Source organism: Artemia franciscana, chromosome 19, assembly GCF_032884065.1.
Source record: "Artemia franciscana chromosome 19, ASM3288406v1, whole genome shotgun sequence".
Taxonomy (NCBI): domain Eukaryota; kingdom Metazoa; phylum Arthropoda; class Branchiopoda; order Anostraca; family Artemiidae; genus Artemia; species Artemia franciscana.
In genome coordinates, this window is record NC_088881.1 from 591,051 (window position 1) to 612,552 (window position 21,502).

Genomic DNA, 21,502 nt, shown 5'->3' on the forward strand with positions numbered 1-21,502 from the left:
TTCAAAATGTGTTATTGCTCAAAAGACGATGAAAATATGCAAATTTGTCACTCAAAATAAGTCGTTGCTCGGAGCACGATGAAAACATGCAAATATATTGTTCGAAATGGATTGTTGCTCGAAACGCGATACAAATGTGGAAATGTGCTGTTCAAAATGTGATGTAGCTCGAAACACGATGAAAATATGCCAATGTGTTGTTCATAAATGTGTTGTTGCTTGAAACACGATAAAATATGGATTTTTTTTTCAAACCAAGTTGTTGCTCGAAATCTAATGAAAATATGCAAATGCGTTGTTCGAAACAAGTTGTTGTTCAAAACATGGTTAAAATTTACAAATGTTTTGCTCAAAATGTGATGTTTCTCAAAACATGATGAGAACATGCAAATGCGTTCTTGCTCGAACTGCGATGAAAACAAACAAATATGTTGTTCAAAATGTGATGTTGCTCGAAACACGATGAAAATATGCAAATGTATTGTTCAAAATTTTTCTTGCTCAGAACGCGATAAAACATGCAATTTTTTCTTTAAATTTAATTGTTACTCTAAACACGATGAAAAATAAGCAAAAGTGTTGCATAAATTATAATGTTGCTGATAACACGATGAAAATATGAAAAGAAACTATTCAAAACGTGTAGTTGCTCGAAACACGATAAAAATATGCAAATGTGGTTTTCCAAGTAAGTTGTCCCTGGAAACACAACGAAAATATGCCATTGTGTTGTTCAAAATGTGTTGCTGCTCGGAACACGATGAAAGTATGCAAATGTGTTGTTCAAAATAAGTTGTTACTCGAAACACTTTGAACATGTGCAAATGTGTTGTTGAAAATAAGCTGTTGCTCGAAACACGGCAAAAATGTGGAAATTGTTGCTCAAAATGAGATGTTGATCAAAACATGATGATAATTTGCATATGTGGTGTTCAAAATGTTTTGATGGTCAAAACTAGATAAAAATAAGCAAATTTGTTGTTTAAAATGAGTTGTTGCTCGAAACATGACTAAAATATGCACCTATGTTGGACAAAATGTGTTGTTGATCAAAACACAATGAAAATAGGTACAAATAGGTTGTTAAAACTGTTTTGTTGCTCGAAAAACGATGAAAATACGTAAATGTGTTGTTCAAACTAAGTTGTTGCTCAAAAATGGTAAAAACATGCAAATGAGTTGTTCAAAATAAGTTGCTGCTCCGAAACATGATTAAAATATGCGAATATGTTGTTCAAAACACGATAAGAGGGAGGGACGAACTTGATAGTTAAGATAATAATAAGTAAGTGTGTGGGAGGCTCGTGGTTACTTTGAGGAGTAAAGTGAGAGCCGTTCTGCGCGATAGTGAAGAATATTTATGTTTATGGGCCTCAACGTCGATTGTGTCACAGAGCAACCTTTTAAGTTAATTTATTTCGTTTCCTTTTTTACAATAAAACCCCATGAAAATATAAATTTAAAAATCTTAGGTGCATCAGGGACAAAAAAAAATTGAATGTGAAGTCTCCTTCCCCGGTTCCACCCTTCCTAGCCCCCCACACTACCCTAAAGTTTCAACTCCATCCCCAAAAAAATTTCCAAGATGTTACAGAGTTGCTATTTTGATAAATTGGTTACACATAGTAATTTTTGATTTACCTATGCCCCTCCTCCAAGTTAAAATATAAGGTCCAATTCAGTCCCTCCTCATCATTTCCCAAAAATTCCAAATGCATCCTCCAAGCTATCAACAAGACGTTGCAGATAATATAATTTGAAGACTCCTTTGTACTAATGCATAAAGGACACACAGCATAGGCATACATTCGATTTTATATACAAAGATTACGAAAACCTAAATTATGCGTTATATTTCCATTAAAAAAATTATTTGATCTTAAGTGACATCGAAATGAGTGACCAATTAGAATATATCCAAACATTGTCGTTTTGATTAAGACTTGTCATCCAATCAACAAGAAACTTTAAATAAGTTGTTGAATAGACTCTTGCAAAGGTTTCGAAAGTCAATTTTTATCCCCCTCCCCGTACTGACTGAAATTGCAAGCCCCTAAACTCAATTACTTGACAGTTATCTCTGTTCACATCTTCTGGATATCAATTATCGAACAACGCCCAACGCGTAAGTTAGTAATCCTAGACTAATTTTCAAATAATTTTAAATAAAAATATACGATTGTTATTTTACATGCGGAAATAATTTTCCACGGGGTAATTGTCGGGATTTTCCACTGGGGAGGAGGGATTTTCTTCAGGCTAAGTGGGAAAGGATTTTTCGAGAGAAATTTTCTACGGATGAGGGGAGGGCGGGGCGAAAGATTAGCTTTCCAAAAGGGAAACAATATCGGGGAGAAAATTGTCTGCACAGGATTTTCGAAATACTTTTCAATTTAAAATATGTTTGTTATTAGCGATGAAAATTTTCCCCGGGGGAGAGGGTGGATTTTTCAGGGGTAAAATTTCCCAGGGGGATTTTCAGTGGAAAGGGAGTTTACCACAGTTGAATATTCCTTGATTTTCCTTGAAAAATTCTGCTCTGAATAAAAAAAAAACTGTAATGACGCAGTATACGCAAATAAAGGAATGTATTGAATAAATAACAGTCATACAAATACACTAAAAGCTAGTAATACACACTTCAAATATTTGCTGACAAACAATATAAAGTGCTAACCTCGTTAAAAGGCTCAGAAGATGAAAAATGGAAAAGTACATGATTGACATAGATCCCTGACAAGGGGGATCAAGTTGATGTTTAGTTGACACCAAAAAGGATAAATGAAAAAGATACTAAGTTCACGTGCACACTCTTTCGTCGTTTTTCCCTTTCGTCGCTTTTCTGAGAAAATTTCTAATCAAATTCGGAAAAAGTCCTTCAATTATTTCTTCTGCGAGGCTTTGGCTGAGAAATTTTTGTTCCATTGAATCTTTCCCAGAAAGCTGCTCAATAGATAAAGTAAAGCCTGAAAGTGCCCAACTAATTGAAGTGATAGCTATTGCCAAGCCCGACAACTTTTTGAACAAAATATAACATTTATTTTTACATTATTGATCAGATAACTTGCTTATTTTCTTATTAAGCAAAATTTGCATTAATTTGCTTATTAATCAAATATTTTTATATCAATAATTAATTAAATATTAATCAAATATTGTTGATTTCAACATTGCTACTATGTTCACATAATCTCGTCCATTTCATAGTTTCTAAGTCAGTCAGTCAGTTTTTTTCTTATTTTTTGTTCTTTTTTGAAAAAAATAGTCATTTCCGCGTGAAAAGAGCTATTTATATAACCAATCATCAAATTCCATATATTATGGGTCTTTCAAATGGTCTGAATTAGTTAAAGGATATCAAAAACGAAAATGTGTACAGTTTTCTTGAACAAGCTTGAACAAGTATTTATACAGGAAGAGGATAGTTCCCAAAATCTTACAATTTCTGTTATAAGCAACCCTTTAGCAGTTTTGATTCAAGCTGGCTAAATACATGACGCCCATTACCCTCCAGAAGATTATATTTTCCAACGTAAGACCGTCACCAATATTTGCAAAATCTGCAATTGATCTTTGAAACGAAACGTATCTGGAACATAATCTGGATATCAATTATCGAACAACGCCCAACGCGTAAGTTAGTAATCCTAGACTAATTTTCAAATAATTTTAAATAGAAATATACGATTGTTATTTTACATGCGGAAATAATTTTCCACGGGGTAATTGTCGGGATTTTCCACTGGGGGGGGGATTTTCTTCAGGCTAAGCGGGAAAGGATTTTTCGAGGGAAATTTTCTGCGGATGAGGGGAGGGCGGGGCGAATAGGTCTCCTACAGTTGTCAAGGGTTTTGGTCTGGTCTGATGTTGATTGGGTGATCCAGGGCGAAAATCCAAATCCAAAACAGCTGTTTTCATGACAGATTCGAGAGCCTTTCGGATAGATTTTGTGTGCTCCTTTGGAGATACATTAAATGAATCGGGTGCCGAGTTTTTATGTTTCATGGCAAAAACTTTTTTCTTCGTTCTGCTAATGATGGTCACTTGCTAAAAAAGAGAAGCTAATTCAGTGCGTCTTGTCATACAGTAGCTAAAAAAGCACTTTTTTACGTCTAATTCTACTGCACGGTGTTAAGAATTTTTCGAACTTTTTGGTAGAAAATTTCGAGTTGTTATGGCTAAGAAAATTTCTTAAACCACATTGGCCTACCATAACATAAAGAAAGAAAAAAAAAAAAAAAAAAAAAAAAAAAAAATCAAAAATGGGGTTTTAAAGGCCAAATGAAAATACTGGAGAAAACTAAGAAAGCGAATATTTTGATAGAATAGCCGCCTCTCTTCTTCAGTGCGAACAAAATAATATTATCAGGAAAAAAGCAAAAAGTAAAAACCAAACGCGGAAAGTACAACAAAACCAATGAAAACCAATGAGCCTGCTTTCATTTAAGAAAAAAAATAAAAGATCATTTGTTAAAAAGTAGTTGATTTTTTTAGAGGGGGGGGGGCAGGGAAGGGGTCTGTCAAAAGTGGATATAGGGTGATTGTGGGGGCTGTTATGTGTTTTTTTGTTGGGGGGGTTGAATATTGTGTTGTTTTTTTTAAATGAGAAACATTGATTTGAAGTTTGAGTTGATTATGGTTATTTTATGATTTGTAATGGAATATATATTTTTACTTCTTACTGCCGTACGTCTACAAAGCTGTAAAGTTTTTCTTAGTGCGGCAGCATTCTATTAAAGATGTGTTTTGGTTTTGTATGTGAAGAAAATTAAATAAAAAAAAACTTTCCAAAAAATTAAATAAAATAACAAAAATTAAAAGAATCAAATTCAAATACCTAACAACAATAAAGTGAGTTATTCGCCATTATCCGGGATTTGTACAAAATCCAAACAAACATGAACAGCCATCGACGGATACTAACGAACAAATGAGAAATGAAAGAAAAATGCATTCACTCGAACAAACGAAGTAGCAATTGAATAAATTGGAGAACTAGGTCACCTTTCTGATTTTAATTATTTTATTTCCTGTGAATACTCTTTAAAACCTAAGGGTTTGATGACGTATTTGATTTTGTGATTGGAAAGTGGTTTAACGTTTATTTTAGGAATTACTGAAGTATCTTCTCTTTTTAGAAATTCACAATACGAATCATTTATTCTTAAATCACCTGAATCGCTGTTCAAAGCTAGATCTAAATGTTGGCATTTGTAAATTTCGACAGCTTCTCTGTAATGCTGGACAATACCTTTGTCGTACGAAAGTAGGCTAGCTTGGTTAAATAAAACAGTATGATCTGGATTGTTAAATATGGCCGTGTTCTGAGCGGGCATAGTCAAAATTTTCTAGTTTTTTTTCCGCTTTTGTGCAAATCGTGGATATTGGCGAATAAATCACTTTATTCTTGTTAGGTATTTGATTTTAATTCTTTTAATTTTTGTTCTTTTTTTTTATGTTTTGGCGGTTTTTTCGTTGGTTTTGTTATACTTTCTGTGTTTGTTTTTTTTTGGTTTTTTCCTTTTTCCTTGATCTTATTATTTTGTTCGCACTGAAGAAGAGAGGCGGTTGTTTAATCGAAATATTAGCTTTCTTTTATAGAAGTCCAACAAGGAAAATCCTGTGTCTTCTGAACAAGGAAAAGTTATATTAGGTGAATTCAATATCTAATTTTAATAGTGAATAATGTATCTTCATGCATAAAACAAAATGCAGATCCCATAACTCGTTATAGTACTTTCAAGATTGCTTATTAACAATATATACTTACAAATAAATGATAAAATCTTCCAGACCTATTGATAGCGACATCAAACCGATGGATCTTTTTGATTTTTATGATAACAGGTACAAAAATACATCCTTACAAATATAAAAGAAAAAAGTCTCGTTTTTCTTGAGGTGAGAGAGGGTAATCTCTCTCCCTGACCTCTCTCACTTTCCCTCTTCCCCATTTTTGCCGCAATGAAATTAAGAACATCTCCTAGAACGTAGAAAGCACTCAGAAAAGAAATCTAAAAGAAAATACTAAGAGTATTTTGTTTTTGTGTGTTTGCTTTCAGAAAGTGGGTTCAAGTAATTTTAAGTAAATATTTTTAATGTACATAATTTCCATAGAACTGTTGGCAAAAAGTTAAATATGGATTTTTTAAATCTCGGTCCATTACACCATAAAAATAATTCTATTTACAAAGCAGATACTCCATTTTAAATCGACTTATGGTTTTGACGAAAATAACCAAATTATCGTGTATATCCTAGCTGTTTCATGATTTCTAAAAATAAAGTTGTATTATAGTAAGAATTTTACAAAAATGCTAAATGGTTGTGATTTTTCTATTTTACAAGATTTCGTGTTAAAGTTTCCACACTTCCGCATTTGATCATGTTCGAAAAACCAGGCTTATTTTCACTGTCCCTAGTCTTACAAACAAACTGTCATACAAGCCATTCAGAGCTTTCAAAAGAGTCCATCAAGGAGGCACACTGTCGCCGAAGTTCTTCACTTTATACATTAATGATTTGGCAGAGTACCTTGAACAGAGATGAACCCCGGTCGTCTCACTAGCGAATTATTTACTGTTTACTTATGAGGACACGGCTTTGGTGGCAAAGTCAGCCAAGGAGCTTCCAACTCTCCTGAATTTATCTGAAGCTTACCTAGAAACAAATAAATCAAAGCTAAGCGTATTCAAGATTAAAATTGTCATTTTTCATAGTGAGAAACCCAACGGACAACATGATTTGTCATTTACTTATAAAGGTGAGTCAATAAAGAAAGCCCCTCAGATATAAGTATTTGAGACACAAACTCGCAGCAAATGGGGACTGGACGGAACACATCAAGTTGACGATTTCTCATGGAAAGGTAGCTCCATTTGCTCTACTCCGGCAAAAACACATAATGATAATTCAGAATATGAAGATGCATAAATACCTCTTTATAACTAAAGTCCTACCAGTTGCTCATTATGGTTACGAGTTGTGGGGGCCACTATATGCATCGCTTCTTCCATCGATTCTTCTGTTGCTTTGTGCAGCTCCGTAAATTACACAGTAGTTTTCTATCTGAGTAAACTGCAGTTGATTGCTATTGGTAGGTTTTGGTACTTAACAAACAAAAAAACTACAGTCAAGACAAAACTTGTTTTCACATTGAAATTCTTGACACTAACTGCGGCGGTGTGGACCAAGCCACTAATCCCCCATTTTCTTTTTCTCTGTACACCATTTATTCATGTGCATTATCCCAGAAATAGTTTCCGTCATTAGCCTGTTCCGAAACTTGGCCTTCATGTTTGACAAAACTGAGAACTTCTGTTCTGACTCAACAGACGATCCACTCGATGTTCTTGAGCGTTTCATCTTTGCTATTGAACCTCTTAGCAATAACCCTGCTGAGCTCAGTTTCTAAACTACCTCATGTACACCCCTTTCTGTTACACCAAGCTTCACAAAGCACTTCAATAGCGAGGTAAAATGTAGTTCTGGTGCTATTCAGAATACTGTGAGCGCGAATTGCTCTGCTCAGAAACTTTAGATTGAGCACATTGTTCTTTTTCAGCGTGAAAGAAAGAAAATATAAATATGCTTTGTAGAAGGGATCGCTCATGAAACGGTAAATCGGGCGTGCCTTCTCCCGACTACCCCTCTCAATGTCAGTGTTCTTATATTGATTACCCTGGAACAGAATCAAGACACTCCACTGTTCTAAAATCCTGTAAACCACTGCTTCAAGAGACAGCCATCGTGTTGCATTGATGGACAGTAGCCTGTGTTTGGCAATATTTGTAAACTCTTGAAACTTTTTATACTCCTTGACCGGTTTTGAACTTAAACCAATATAGTTGACTATGTCTCTACTAAATCTTCCAAGCTTTCAGGTAAGAGTTTTGAAGAGTGAGAAAAGCACAGAGCCAAGGAGTGACTAGAACAGCCTAAGGTAAACAGGTGAGGCACCTATTTTTTGAGTATATAATAATTGTTTCCAACACAAATTTTGGCAATAAGTTACAAACTTAATATTTATTGCCAATAGCTTATTTTTCTTCCTAAAAATACATGGCTTGCAGAAACCATGTAAAAGTTAGCATTTCAAATATGAAACGATTTTATAGAAAGCTCTCCAGGTAGTATTTTCTAGCTTTTCAAGTCATTTTTAAGGGTCAAGCACCCTTTTGAGCTAACTATTTCCAGGTATGATCGCAATTCGCAGGTTCAGTATGACTGGAAACGGCTTTCAAATTGCTTCAAACAAATGTGTCATGGCAACAGAGGACCTCAAAATAAGCATGTTTTATCAGTTGGCACCAGGACTACAAGCTATCTTGATTCCCTATGTTTGAACCATTTTTCCATGCGCATTACAATAACAGGCTTAGCATGGGTTTTACCTGTATTGGGAGGAAACACCCATTAGAAAGACAAAGTCAAATTTTTTTGGAGGACTTAAAACTGTGCGGTTGCTGTCCATATATTAGAAAAAAAACATAGAAAACTTCATGATTCAGTCCCCCCCCTCCCCCGTGACGACTTAACATAAGCCCACCATCGGGTGCTGTATATCCTTTTGTGTCAAATTTTCGCCGATTTTGAGCAAAAACCATGCATCCTTGTGCTTCGAACACATCTCTGACTGTATTTAAAACTGTCATTAAAAATAAATTACTGACTGCCGAATCGATTCCTCAATAAAGACGAAACTTGTTGGTTGTATCCACGCTTTAGACTTTCAATGCTTCACGCCATATAAGGATATTAACCAAAACTTCGAAAGGACTGAAACTGAAGCCAGAGTGTTAAAAGTATCAATTCAGACAGAGAAAAATGTTAGAATTTTGTTCAACAATATGAAACTTTGGCACAAAAATCATTTTTTTCATATTTCTGAATAATTTCAAAACCTCAAGTTACCCAATTAATTAACTTAATCCCGTTTATATAAAACTAAGTAAATTTAATTCATTTGGCAGCATAGTTAGGGTTGGTACTAAATGTTTAGAGTTGACACCATGGAACTTGCAGATAATCTAGTTTGTTACTGTTGAACTCGGTAGGAAAAGCCGGTTTTTGCCGAAACTTAGTATTATCCAAAAAACTGGTCTTGAACGATTTTCTAGGGTCATGCATTCTTTGTGACTATTTATATAGGTCAAACCATTGAGCACGTTGCCTAACTTTGAGGCATCGCTTAGTAATTATGATAGTAGTGAAAGCAATACCCAGGGTGCTTAAGGGGTTCCTCAAAATGTCTCTCCAACTGGGAAAACATAACAAATATGAATATAAAAAATTTATGCGTTTTTTGTGTAAACCTCACAAAAACCAAACACAAAACACCAAACACAAAAACTTTTTAACGCAGTACTTTAAAACTTTAGCGTAAAGAGCGGGGAGGGGTAAGTAGGGGGCAGCCCTTTCACACACGACTAATTTCTGTTTGTTAATGCCGCTCTTTACTTTCGTTTTAAATAAAAAAGATTTCTTTTTCATTTACTACACTATAAACTTATAGAATGTACAATGCTGGCAAGAGCGGCTGCTCTAAAATCATATAATGCCATAACATTACTGCATTTTAAATGAATATGACATTTTTTCTAGCAAAAATACTTTATTGTACCCTTTGTATCCCCTATAAGCGTCTTTATGCTTTTTGGACAGAATACTCTAGACACACTATTAACTAAGTTACGCTACGCTAATTGAAGCATTTCAAGCGAAAGTTCTTTCATAGGATGATGTAAAAATCTACGAACCATAATCATCGTATAAAATCATCGCAATCATCACAAGCAAATTATTAAAAAAATTTTAAGCTCTACTAGCTGTTGGGGTGGCGCTTCGCCCCCCCAAGCCCCCCTTGCGCGTAAGTCGTTACGTGCCATATTAGTTACGCGCCATTGTAAATGTGTCCCTACGTAAAACTTGCGAATATACAACAATCTTCGCTGTCCCATTGTCTGTGCATATAAATAGATTGTCGGGTTTACTGACTCTTGGACATGCAACATATAATTGTCCACGAGAAAAACAATCCGTATTCAGATCTATGCCTCATTATTATAATGATTGCCCTTAAGCGTTGTTGTTTTTCAGTTAATTAAGGCTTAATGTGTAAAAAAGTCTTGGTACTTGAAAGAATAGGAGAGTTAGACGATAAGAAAGAAGTAAGTAAAGTAACTAAACAAAACAAAGAGTAAGTTAAGCAAAGTCATAAAGTAAAAATAGGAAGAGAGATATAGAAAATAAGAAAGAAACTAGAAGAGATCCTTTGTTTCTTAGACTTTTAATTCATATAGGGTGACGAAAGAAAGAAGGCAGAACTTTTATAGCTTTTTTGCATTATCTATGGAGTATTAAAAAGTTTGGAAAAGGTATGCTGTGTAATTATGTAATAACTGTGTAATGTAATTATGTTAACTGTGTAATTATGTTATTAAAAGGTATACGTGGAAATTATGTAGCTTCACTTGAAGCGAAATAAAATTGTTGATCGCATTCAAAAGTGAAAATAAATGTCTGGGCTTATTCCAGACATCTCAGTGAAATGTCCGAAGTAACCCCTTAACAAGCGTCTGAAATAACCCCATTGTGTCCATAGAGTTTTGAATACAGGTTCAGAGCAAACCAAATCAGATGGCAGAGTTTTAATGAATAAAAATGTCCCCAAGAAGAATCAATTTTAAGCTAGTAAGCACAAACTTTATTAAAAGTCTATGCGCAAAGAACTTATAAAAGAATTGAAAAATCAAGTGACTTACCTCATAAATTGCTTTTGTACTGTTTTTTTTTTTTTTTCAGAAACGGTAAAACTATTTACTTTCTGAATGAGCCTCCATAGTACAAAATAAAGGACGCTATTTCATGATTTTTTACACACCGATATATGGTTGTTCGAAGTAAATGGCTTGTCCAGATTAGCCCATTATTTTTAAAAAATTTTAAGCTCTACTAGATGTTGGGGTGGCGCTTCGCACCCCCCAAGCCCCCCTTGCGCGTAAGTTGTTACGTGCCATATTAGTTACGCGCCGTTGTAAATGTGTCCCTACGTAAAACTTGCGAATATACAACATTCTTCGCTGTCCCATTGTCTGTGTATATAAATAGATTGTCAGGTTTACTGACTCTTGGACATGCAACATATAATTGTCCACGAGAAAAACAATCCGTATTCATATCTATGCCTCATTATTCTAATGATTGCCCTTAAGCGTTGTTGTTTTTCAGTTAATTAAGGCTTAATGTGTAAAAAAGTCTTGGTACTTGAAAGAATAGGAGAAAATTTAAGACGATAAGAAAGAAGTAAGTAAAGTAAATAAACAAAACAAAGAGTAAGTTAAGCAAAGTCATAAAGTAAAAATAGGAAGAGAGATATAGAAAATAAGAAAGAAACAAGAAGAGATCCTTTGTTTCTTAGACTTTTAATTCATATAGGGTGACGAAAGAAAGTAGGCAGAACTTTTATAGCTTTTTTGCATTATCTATGGAGTATTAAAATGTGTGGAAAATGTATGCTGTGTAATTATGTAATAACTGTGTAATGTAATTATGTTAACTGTGTAATTATGTTATTAAAAGGTATACGTGGAAATTATGTAGCTTCACTTGAAGCGAAATAAAATTGCTGATCGCATTCAAAAGTGAAAATAAATGTCTGGGCTTATTCCAGACATCTCAGTGAAATGTCCGAAGTAACCCCTTAACAAGCGTCTGAAATAACCCCATTATGTCCATAGAGTTTTGAATACAGGTTCAGAGCAAACCAAATCAGATGGCAGAGTTTTAATGAATAAAAATGTCCCCAAGAAGAATCAATTTTAAGCTAGTAAGCACAAACTTTATTAAAAGTCTATGCGCAAAGAACTTATAAAAGAATTGAAAAATCAAGTGACTTACCTCATAAATTGCTTTTGTACTGTTTTTTTTTTTTTTTTTTTTTTTTTTTTTTTTCAGAAACGGTAAAACTATTTACTTTCTGAATGAGCCTCCATAGTACAAAAATAAAGGACGCTATTTCATGATTTTTTACACACCGATATATGGTTGTTCGAAGTAAATGACTTGTCCAGATTAGCCCATTGTCCAAGGTAACCCCGGTCTCCCCTACAGGGCATAGGGTTGGAACAGTTGAGATGTTTGGAAGATAAATAGGATACATGTAATTTGGGCCATGTATTTGCACATTAGGGGGGAAGGTTGGCAAGGGCCCCGGCAGTAGTGGTGGTTGGGTGACAGGGAATATATTTGAGCAACTCGATCTTCTCATCCTATACCACAAACTTCCTTCCCAGACAGGCTATTCTACTTCATCATCAATCCTCTGCTAGATAAAAGGAAAAACATCACGTGACTAGTTTTCAAGCTTGCCCCTCTTTCGCTTTTTTGCTTCTCAATTTTTTTTTTGTTTATCTAAGAATGTGACTGGTTTGCAAAAATACGTCATAAATTAATCTAATTAATTAAAACATAATCTTTAAAACGGAACCATAGGTCCGTAGCCTCTCTTATTCCCTTCGGAACGCCAAAGCTACTGTCGAAAATATCTTATAAAAATAGCCTAATGGAAATGATTATGCAATCTCTACTAAAGCCCACTTTTTCGTAGAAAAAAAATTACCTAGATAACTGTACAAATAAAAACAAAAAGAAAAAAATCATTGAAATAGATACGAAAAATGAAGACAAAATTAGGCAAAAGGAGAAAGCACCAGACAGATCACTTTCATGTATTTAAGCAATTAAATAGAAAAAAAAGAAGTTTTTTCAACTGAAAGTAAGGAGCGACATTAAAACTTAAAACGAACAGAAATTACTTCGTATATGAAAGGGGCTGCTTCCTCATCAACGCCCCGCTCTTTACGCTAAAGTTTGACTCTTTCTCTCAGCTCTTCTCTTTAAAACAGTAAAAAACTTTAGCGTAAAGAGCGGGGAGTTGATGAGGAAGCAGCCCCTTTGGAAGAAATTTAGTTTCTTCGAAAATTTTGTCTCAAAACTAATGCAAACCTTTAAATTCAAGTATCTACAGAAACACATCATTTTTTTTTTTTTTTAACTAACTTTATAGTCCTTTTATAGTACTAAATAGCACCTCTGTGGTACCAAATGGCTTCTGTTTAGTTTTTACCACCTTTTTCACTTGATTTTGGAAAAAGAGTTCCAACTTTGCCCCTCCATCCCCTCCAAGTTTGGATTTTGACGAAATTACGCCACTGTAGAAAAGCAAAAGAAATGGAAAAAAAGTCCTATAATAAGGACTCGAGCTAGAAGGATAGTAGAAACAAAGTAGTACGAGGAAAGTTGAATTCCAATATGGTGGTATCTTTTGATTTTTCAAGGGCAGAATACCAATCGCCTTAAGCAGTAATAGTGTGTATTGATTTGAGTTAGCTTTGTTCAGATTTCTTGTGCAATGCTTTGCCTTTTACTTTTTAGCCTAAATAAATTACGTGGCTATGCTGTAAGGATAATAAATCAAGAAGTAATTACTTTCTAAGACGAAACAAAAGAGAACTAAATGTAGCTTGGACTTGGCTCGCTTTTACACCATCCAAGGGCTTAAGAAATAAATACAAGAATTGTTTCCATCCAATCTTGTACAGGCCCATTGGACCATCAATCACAAAGTCTTCTCCCTCTGATGACAAAATAGATTTCTATAAAATTTAGGACGTTTCTGCAGGAAAAGCCTGCTAAAGAACCAATAGAATACCCAAATGAAAGGATTTGCCCCGGTAAGATCTCAAAACTGCCTCATTTTAGAGGAGCCCCTAAACTGGAATGGAAATACGGTTCCTAAACGAGGGAGGAATGAGGGCCCTAAGATAATATAGACTCAAGAGCACCTAGGACTTGGCACGCTATTGCACCAAACCAAGAGTGCCTTCGAGCATCCCTTACCCGCTTAAAAGTAGCTTCCCTTAGATGTAATCTGCAAAAGATAACAACAAACATTTAGCCAGCCACATTTAGCCAGTCAAATTTACCCAAACATTTAGCCGCATCACATGATTTTTGGGCCAAAATCCGGCCCAAAAATCATATGATGCGAAAACATATTCAATGAATAGCAATTCATGGGCAACTTTAATGACATGCTACTAAAACTATATCCACAGAACATAACATAAATATTCAGTAATCAGGCCCAAAAATAATTGTAATGTAGCTCAATGGTCGATCAATTGCTGCAGCCAAAGGCTCCTCTATTAAAATATTCCAAGAAGCTTAGCGGTAGTGAAGGAATTCTTAGTCTAATATGTTGTCAATGCAATTGACTTGATGAAATGTGTGGTGACCAAGAGCATTTCACTTTTTAAGATTAGCCTTTGTGACTTAATTTAAATTTCAGCAATTTGATTCGATTCCTAGTTCAATTTAAAAATCAGTATTTGATAATTACGGAGTATTTTCAAAAACAAAATGCAGCAGGAATTCAGTCAGTTTAGGCAATTTAATTTAATTATGGCGACTGGTCATTGATACCCCACCATTTGTTTTAATACAATACTAAGAAAAAACGAAATGTGTTTATTTAAGAGATGTTCTAATTTACTTGGTTTAAACATTATCAATTTGCATACTTTTTCCTATCAATTCACAAAATTGCAACATAGTGCGGGCTCAAAGGAAGAAACCTATTCAATGTATGGACAGAGGTCCGCGGGAACTCAGTCCCCTATTACCAAAAATTTAGGCTATTGCACTACCTTCGGGATCGGCGCACCCCTTTCGACGGGAAACCAAAGTCCATGAACCCTAGCCAATAGTGGGTAAAATAGGTTATTCAAAGTGAAGAGAGACCCTGCCGCTAGTTACTTAGTCCTTGAATACATTGAAAATCATTTTTTTTTGCATATGAAAAAAAGAAGAAACACTGTCTAGAAGAAACAAAGTCTAGGCCCCTTCCCACGCTCATCTTTTCCCCAGAGTAGTCGGATCAAAATTCTGAGATAGCCATTTTATTCAACATAGTCTAAAACCACTGAGGCACTATTTAGTACTCTAAAAGAACTATAAATTTACTTTACTTTCGGCCTTTTGGCTATATATAAGTTTTATCAAGTTTTGTCTTACCCATCAAAAGTTACGAGCCTGAGAAAATCTGCCCTATTTTAGAAAATAGGGTGAAACACCCCCTAAAAGCCATAGAATCCTAATGAAAACCACACATTCAAATTAAGCTTATCAGAGAACCCTATTGTACAAGTTCCAAGATCCCATCTACAAAAATGTGGAATTTTGTATTTTTTGCCAGAAGACAAATCACGGATGCGTGTTTTTTTGTTTGTTTGTTTTTTTTTTTTTTTTTGTTTTTTTTTTCCAGGGGTGATCGTATCGACCCAGGGGTCCTAGAATTTTGAGAGAGGGCTCATTCGAACGGAAATGAAAAGTTCTAGTGCCCTTTTTAAGTGACCAAGAAAATCGTAGGGCACATAGGCCCCTTTCCACGCTCATCTTTTCCCCAGAGTAGTCGGATCACAATTCTGAGATAGCCATTTTATTCAACATAGTCTAAAATCCTTATAACTATGCCTTTGGGGACGATTTACTCCCCCACAGTCCCTGTGGGAGGGGCTGCAATTTGCAAATTTTGACCAGTGTTTGCATATATTAATGGTTATTGGGAAACGTAGAGACGTTTTCAGGGGAATTTTTTGGTTGGGAGGGGGAGGGGGGAGAAGAAGGGGTTATGTGGTGGAAATTTTCCATCGAGGAATTTTTCGTGGGGGAAGAAGATTTCCATAAAGGGGGCGCCGCATTTTCTAGCATTATTTAAAAAAACAATGAGAAAATAAATATGAAAAAGTTTTTTTCAACTGGAAGTATGGAGTAGCATTAAAACTTAAAACGAACAGAAAATATTACGCATATAAGGGGTTCACCTCCTCCTAATACCTCACTCTTTACGCTAAAGGATTTTTAGTAATTTCAACTATTTATTCAACAGCCTTTGTGATTCAGGGGACAAAATTTAAGCTTTAATGCAAAGAGTTATTGACGCGTGGGCGAACCTTCTCATAAACGTAATAAAGACATACGAACATAGAAGTTTGTTACGTAAGCTAATTCATAAGTTACGTATATCTTTTACTAATGAAAACGTTCGTAAAAACTAAAAGTTCTAGTTGCCTTTTTAAGTACCCGAAAAATCGGAGAGCAACTGGGCCTCCTTCCCCTCCTATTTTAGCAAAATCATTCGATCAAAACTATGGGAAAGCCATTTAGCCAAATAAATAAATATGCAAATTTCGCTGCGGAGAGCCGAAATCAAAACATGGATTAACTAAAAAACATTCAGAAATTAAATAAAAAAAACAAGTTTTTTTTAACTGAAAGTAAGGAGCGACATTAAAACTTAAAACGAACAGAAATTACCCCGTATATGAAAGGGGCTGCTCCTTCTTCAACGCCCTGCGCTTTACGCTAAAGTTTTACTGTTTTAAAAAGTAGAGTTGAGAGAAAGAATCAAACTTTAGTGCAAAGAGCAAGGCGTTGAAAAAGGAGCAGCCCCTTTCATTTACGGGGTAATTTCTGTTCGTTTTAAGTTTTAAAGTCGCTCCTTACTTTCAGTTAAAAAAAAACCTTGTTTGTTTTATTTAATTCAAAGTGAAGAGAGACCCTGCTGTTTGTTACTTAGTCCTCGAATATATTGGAAATACTTTCTTTTTTTTTCCATATGAAAAAACGAAGAAACACTGTATAAAATTTACAAAAAATAATGGTGAAAAAGCCAATGGGTGGACACCATAATTAATTTAAACTGCCCAAGCTGGATCCAAGTCCCCATGCATCTTTATCGAAAATAGTTCGTAATTATAAACTGCTGAAATTTAAATTGAGCCAATATTGGATAAAATGGCTGAAGCGATTGTTTTTGGCCTCAGGCGGCTTGGTACTGCGGTGAGTTGTTGATAGTAGTAATGACTAGAGCCCCTCCCCCCCTCTATGATTGTTAGAGAGAAAATAATTGGCAAAGTCAGTAGACTGGTCACTGGGTTCTCAGAAATTAGAGTTTCAACTTTTCAGTCAAATTGATAAGAGAGTGAGAAACTCCTGATTTTCTTTTCTCAAAAAGGTAAACTTGCATTTAAACGATCTAGAGGCTTGCATATGAAAATGAAATGGGGCATTCCTATTTTCAAAAACAATTCAGAGACTTGATTCACAGCTGTGAAAAAAGTTTTGTAAAGCTGCATCTGTTTAATGAATTAGAGTTTCTGAGTGGCATTCAAAGCAACCGGATTTATGTCGAAAGACATTAGTAAAATGTTAGTACAATTTATAATTACCTGGCTGGAGAGCTGCCCTAATCATAAAAGAGGCGCTCCCAGGGTGAGGCGTATTGGCTGACCATTGTGATTACCCCAAATAGGGGGTAACTCAACAGCGTAATTTTTGGTAGTCGGGGTTTCGCGCGGACCCCTCTTCACACATTGAATAGGTTTCTTCCTTTGAACCTGTACTATGTTAGTTTTGTGATTGAAAGGAAAAAATATGCAAATTGATAATGCTTAAACCAAGTAATTTAGAACATCTCTTAAATAAACACATTTTGTTTTTCTTAGTCTTGTATTAAAGCAAATGATGGGGTATCAATGACCATTCGCCATAATTAAATTAAATTGCCTAAACTGATTGAATTCCTGATGCATTTTGTTTTTGAATTTACTCCGTAATTATCAAGTACTGATTTTTAAACTGAACTAGGAATCGAATCCAATTGCTGAAATTTAAATTAAGTCACAAAGGCTAGTCTTGAAAAGTGAAATGCCCTTGGTCACCACACATTTCACCAAGTCTATTGTATTGGCACTATATCAGACTAAGAATTCCTTCACTACCGCTAAGCTTCTTGGAATATTTTAATAGGGGGGCCTTTGGCTACAGCAATTAATCGACCATTCAGCTACATTACAATTATTTTTGGGCCTGATTACTGAATATTTATGTTATTTTCTGCGGATGTAGTTTTAGTAGTATGTCATTAAAGTTACCCATGAATTGTTGTTCATTGAATATGTTTTCGCATCATATGATTTTTTGGCCCGTATTTACTTGATTGAACATTGAATTTCTTATTGCTTTCGAACCTTGTTTAAAAAAAACCACGAGGATTTATTTTTATATACCCAAGTCAACCTTAGCAATTTTCATAGTTCTGGCCTCTCCTCATATCGAGTTAATCTTTCGCCTTTTACTAAAGATTACCGTGGGGAGGGGCACTTGATGAGTCTTAACAAATTTTTGAATGCCGAAAGGCAGACTAGTCTACACAATTGTTGTATGTTTTAATATTTCAAGATTACTTATCTAGATATTAATACTATTTAGATACTATCTTACTTATCAAGATATTAGGGTTGTCAGACAAGTAACCCTGGAAAATGCAAGATAATTGAAGTCATTTATGAACAAAAATCCAATCTTTTCAAAAATATAAAACAAATTGTGAACTTATGGGCAAATAGTAAAAAGGGACAGCAATTGTGAAATATGGCACAACTTTCAGGGGTGTCTAAATAAGCTATGTTTATAGGGAAGTAGACGTGATTAGTGTTGTTAGTCGCCTAGTTGCCTACAGCCCTTCAGCTGACAAGTGGCTTGCTAGATGTTTGTTGTTATCTTTTGCAGATTACATCCAGGGAAGCTACTTTTCAGCCGGCAAGGGATGCTCGAAGGCACTCTTGGTTTGGTGCAATAGTGTGCCAAGTCCTAGGCGCCCTTGACTCCCAAATCTCTTAGGGCCCTCATTCCTCCCTCGTCTAGGAACCGTATTTCCATTCCAGTTTAGGGGATTCCTCTAAAATGAGGAGTTTGGAGATCTTACAGGGGCAAATCCTTTCATTTGGGGACTCCATTGGTTTCTAGACACAATACTCAGTCTGGCGGGAGAACAGGATCCAAGAGACAATTCTCTGTGTGAAGGGAAAAGAGAATCAACAGGCGATTCTCCATGTGAAGGGAGACCAAGAAACGGATCTGTGAGGAAGGAGAAGCCTGGAGCCTAAATGCAAATATAACACAAAATCCCTGTGATTTACCTCCTCAAAGTTTTATCTTCGTTGATACATTCGGGGAGTCTGAAGAATGGCATTCTAACAGCTAAACTAATGATTCCTCGGTCTGAAATGACTGAAATACATTCTACAACATATTTTGGCACAAGGAATTGGTGTGGTCAGGACTGGCCCATTTTTCTTTTGCAGGCCTTCCTCCAGAACCGTCCTAAATTTTAAACAAGTCTATTTTGCCTCCAGAGGGAGAAGACTTTGTGATGGGCCAATGGGCCTGTACGAAATTGGAAGGGAAATGATTCTTGTATTTATTTGTTAAGCCCTTAGATGGTGTAAAAGCGATTCAAGTCCCAGCTACATTTAGTCCTCTTTTGTTTCGTCTTAAAAAGTAACTATTTCTGGATTTATTATCCTTAGAGCTTAGCCACGTAATTTACTTAGGCTAAAAAGTAAAAGGCAAAGCATTGCTCAAGAAAGGTGAACAAAATTAACTCTTTCTACTAAGTCCTTCTAGCTCGACTTCATCTTATAAGACTCTAGTAACATATCAGACTCAGAATTCTTTCACTACCGCTAAGCTTCTTGGAATATTTTAATAGGGGGGCCTTTGTCTACAGCAATTGATCGACCATTCAGCTACATTACAATTATTTTCGGGCCTGATTACTGAATATTTATGGTATTTTCTGTGGATATAGTTTTAGTAGCATGTCATTAAAGTTGCCCATGAATTGCTATTCATTGAATATGTTTTCCCATCATAGGATTTTTTGGGCTGGATTTTGGCCCAAAAATCCTGTGATGCGGCTAAATGTGGCTGGCTAAATATTTGTTGTTATCTTTTGCAGATTACGTCCAAGGGAAGCTACTATTAAGCGGGTACGGAATGCTCGAAGTCACTCTTGGTTTGGTGCAATAGCGTGCCAAGTCTTAGGTGCTCTTGAGTCTATATTATCTTAGGGCCCTCATTCCTCCCTCGTTTAGGAACCGTATTTCCATTCCAGTTTAGGGGTTCCTCTAAAATGAGGCAGTTTTGAGATCTTACTGGGGCAAATCCTTTCATTTGGGTATTCTATTGGTTCTTTAGCAGGCTTCTCCTGCAGAACCGTCCTAAATTTTACAGAAATCTATTTTGTCTCCAGAGGGAGAAGACTTTGTGATTGATGGGCCAATGGGCCTGTACGAGATTGGATGGAAACAATTCTTGTATTTATTTCTTAAGCCCTTAGATGGTGTAAAAGCGAGCCAAGTCCAAACTACATTTAGTTCTCTTTTGTTTCGTCTTAAAAAGTAACTATTTCTGGATTTGTTATCCTTAGAGCATAGCCACGTAATTTATTTAGGCTAAAAAGTAAAAGGCAAAACATTGCTCAAGAAATCTGAACAAAACTAACTCAAATCCATACACACTATTACTGCTTAAAGTAATTCATCTTCTGCCCTTGAAAAATCAAAAGATACCACCATCTTGGAATGCAACTTTCCTCGTACTACTTTGTTTCTACTAAGTCCTTCTAGGTCGACTCCATCTTATAGGACTTTTTTTTCATTTCTTTTGCTTTTCTACAGCGGCGTAATTTCGTCAAAATCCAAACTTGAAGGGGATGGGGGAGCAAAGATGGAACCCTTTATCCAAAATAAAGTGAAAAAAGCAGTAAAAACTAAAAAGAAGTCATTTGGTACCACTGAGGCACTATTTAGTACTCTAAAAGAACTATAAATTTACTTTACTTTCGGCCTTTTGGCTAAGATCAAAGTATAGTATCTGTTCTTATCAGCTTAATATTTGATACGGCCCCTACATGGGGCCCAGAATTATTTTTGGAAACCAGAGGGATGTCGGGGCTTGCTCCGGTCCCTTCACGCGTTGGTCCGGTATTGCAGTACCTCCGGGATTGACGCACCCTTTCGAAGGGAAACCAAAGTCCATGAACCCGAATCAATAATGTGTATAATACGTTTTCAAACAGTTCGTGGTAACGAACTGTAGTAAGGAGCGACCCGGCTCAATAGTAACCAAAACTCTAAAAAACGGAATTTTGATACCAATAGTTATATCAAAAGAATTGCATTTTAATGCTGATTTTAGATATATAAGTTTCATCAAGTTTTGTCTTACCCATCAAAAGTTACGAGCCTGAGAAAATCTGCCATATTTTAGAAAATAGGGTGAAACACCCCCTAAAAGCCATAGAATCTTAATGAAAACCACACATTCAGATTAAGCTTATCAGAGAACCCTATTGTACAAGTTCCAAGATCCCATCTATAAAAATGTGGAATTTTGTATTTTTTGCCAGAGGACAAATCACGGATGCGTGTTTTTTTGTTTGTTTGTTTTTTTGTTTTTTTTTTGTTTTTTTTTTTCCAGGGGTGATCGTATCGACCCAGTGGTCCTAAAATTTTGAGTGAGAGCTCATTCGAACGGAAATGAAAAGTTCTAGTGCCCTTTTTAAGTGACCAAGAAAATCGTAGGGCACCTAGGC

The 21,502-nt window shown here is 35.5% G+C and overlaps 1 long non-coding RNA gene, 2 other non-coding genes and 1 pseudogene across 3 annotated transcripts; 3 read left to right on the forward strand and 1 right to left on the reverse strand.

Annotated features, from left to right (window-relative positions):
- Window positions 1-2,571: 2,571 nt before the first annotated feature.
- On the reverse strand, window positions 2,572-16,259 carry LOC136039141 (uncharacterized). The gene is made up of 2 exons (XR_010620378.1): window positions 6,535-16,259; window positions 2,572-4,047 (listed from the first exon to the last, which is right to left on the reverse strand). It is a non-coding gene; the product is annotated as an uncharacterized LOC136039141 (long non-coding RNA).
- A 1,024-nt stretch (window positions 16,260-17,283) lies between these two features.
- LOC136039695 (U1 spliceosomal RNA) lies at window positions 17,284-17,427 on the forward strand (annotated as a pseudogene).
- A 729-nt stretch (window positions 17,428-18,156) lies between these two features.
- Window positions 18,157-18,272, forward strand: LOC136039720 (U5 spliceosomal RNA). The gene has a single exon (XR_010620540.1). It is a non-coding gene; the product is annotated as a U5 spliceosomal RNA (small nuclear RNA).
- Window positions 18,273-20,741: 2,469 nt separating this feature from the next.
- LOC136039712 (U2 spliceosomal RNA) lies at window positions 20,742-20,925 on the forward strand. The gene has a single exon (XR_010620533.1). It is a non-coding gene; the product is annotated as a U2 spliceosomal RNA (small nuclear RNA).
- The last annotated feature ends 577 nt before the right edge of the window (window positions 20,926-21,502 follow it).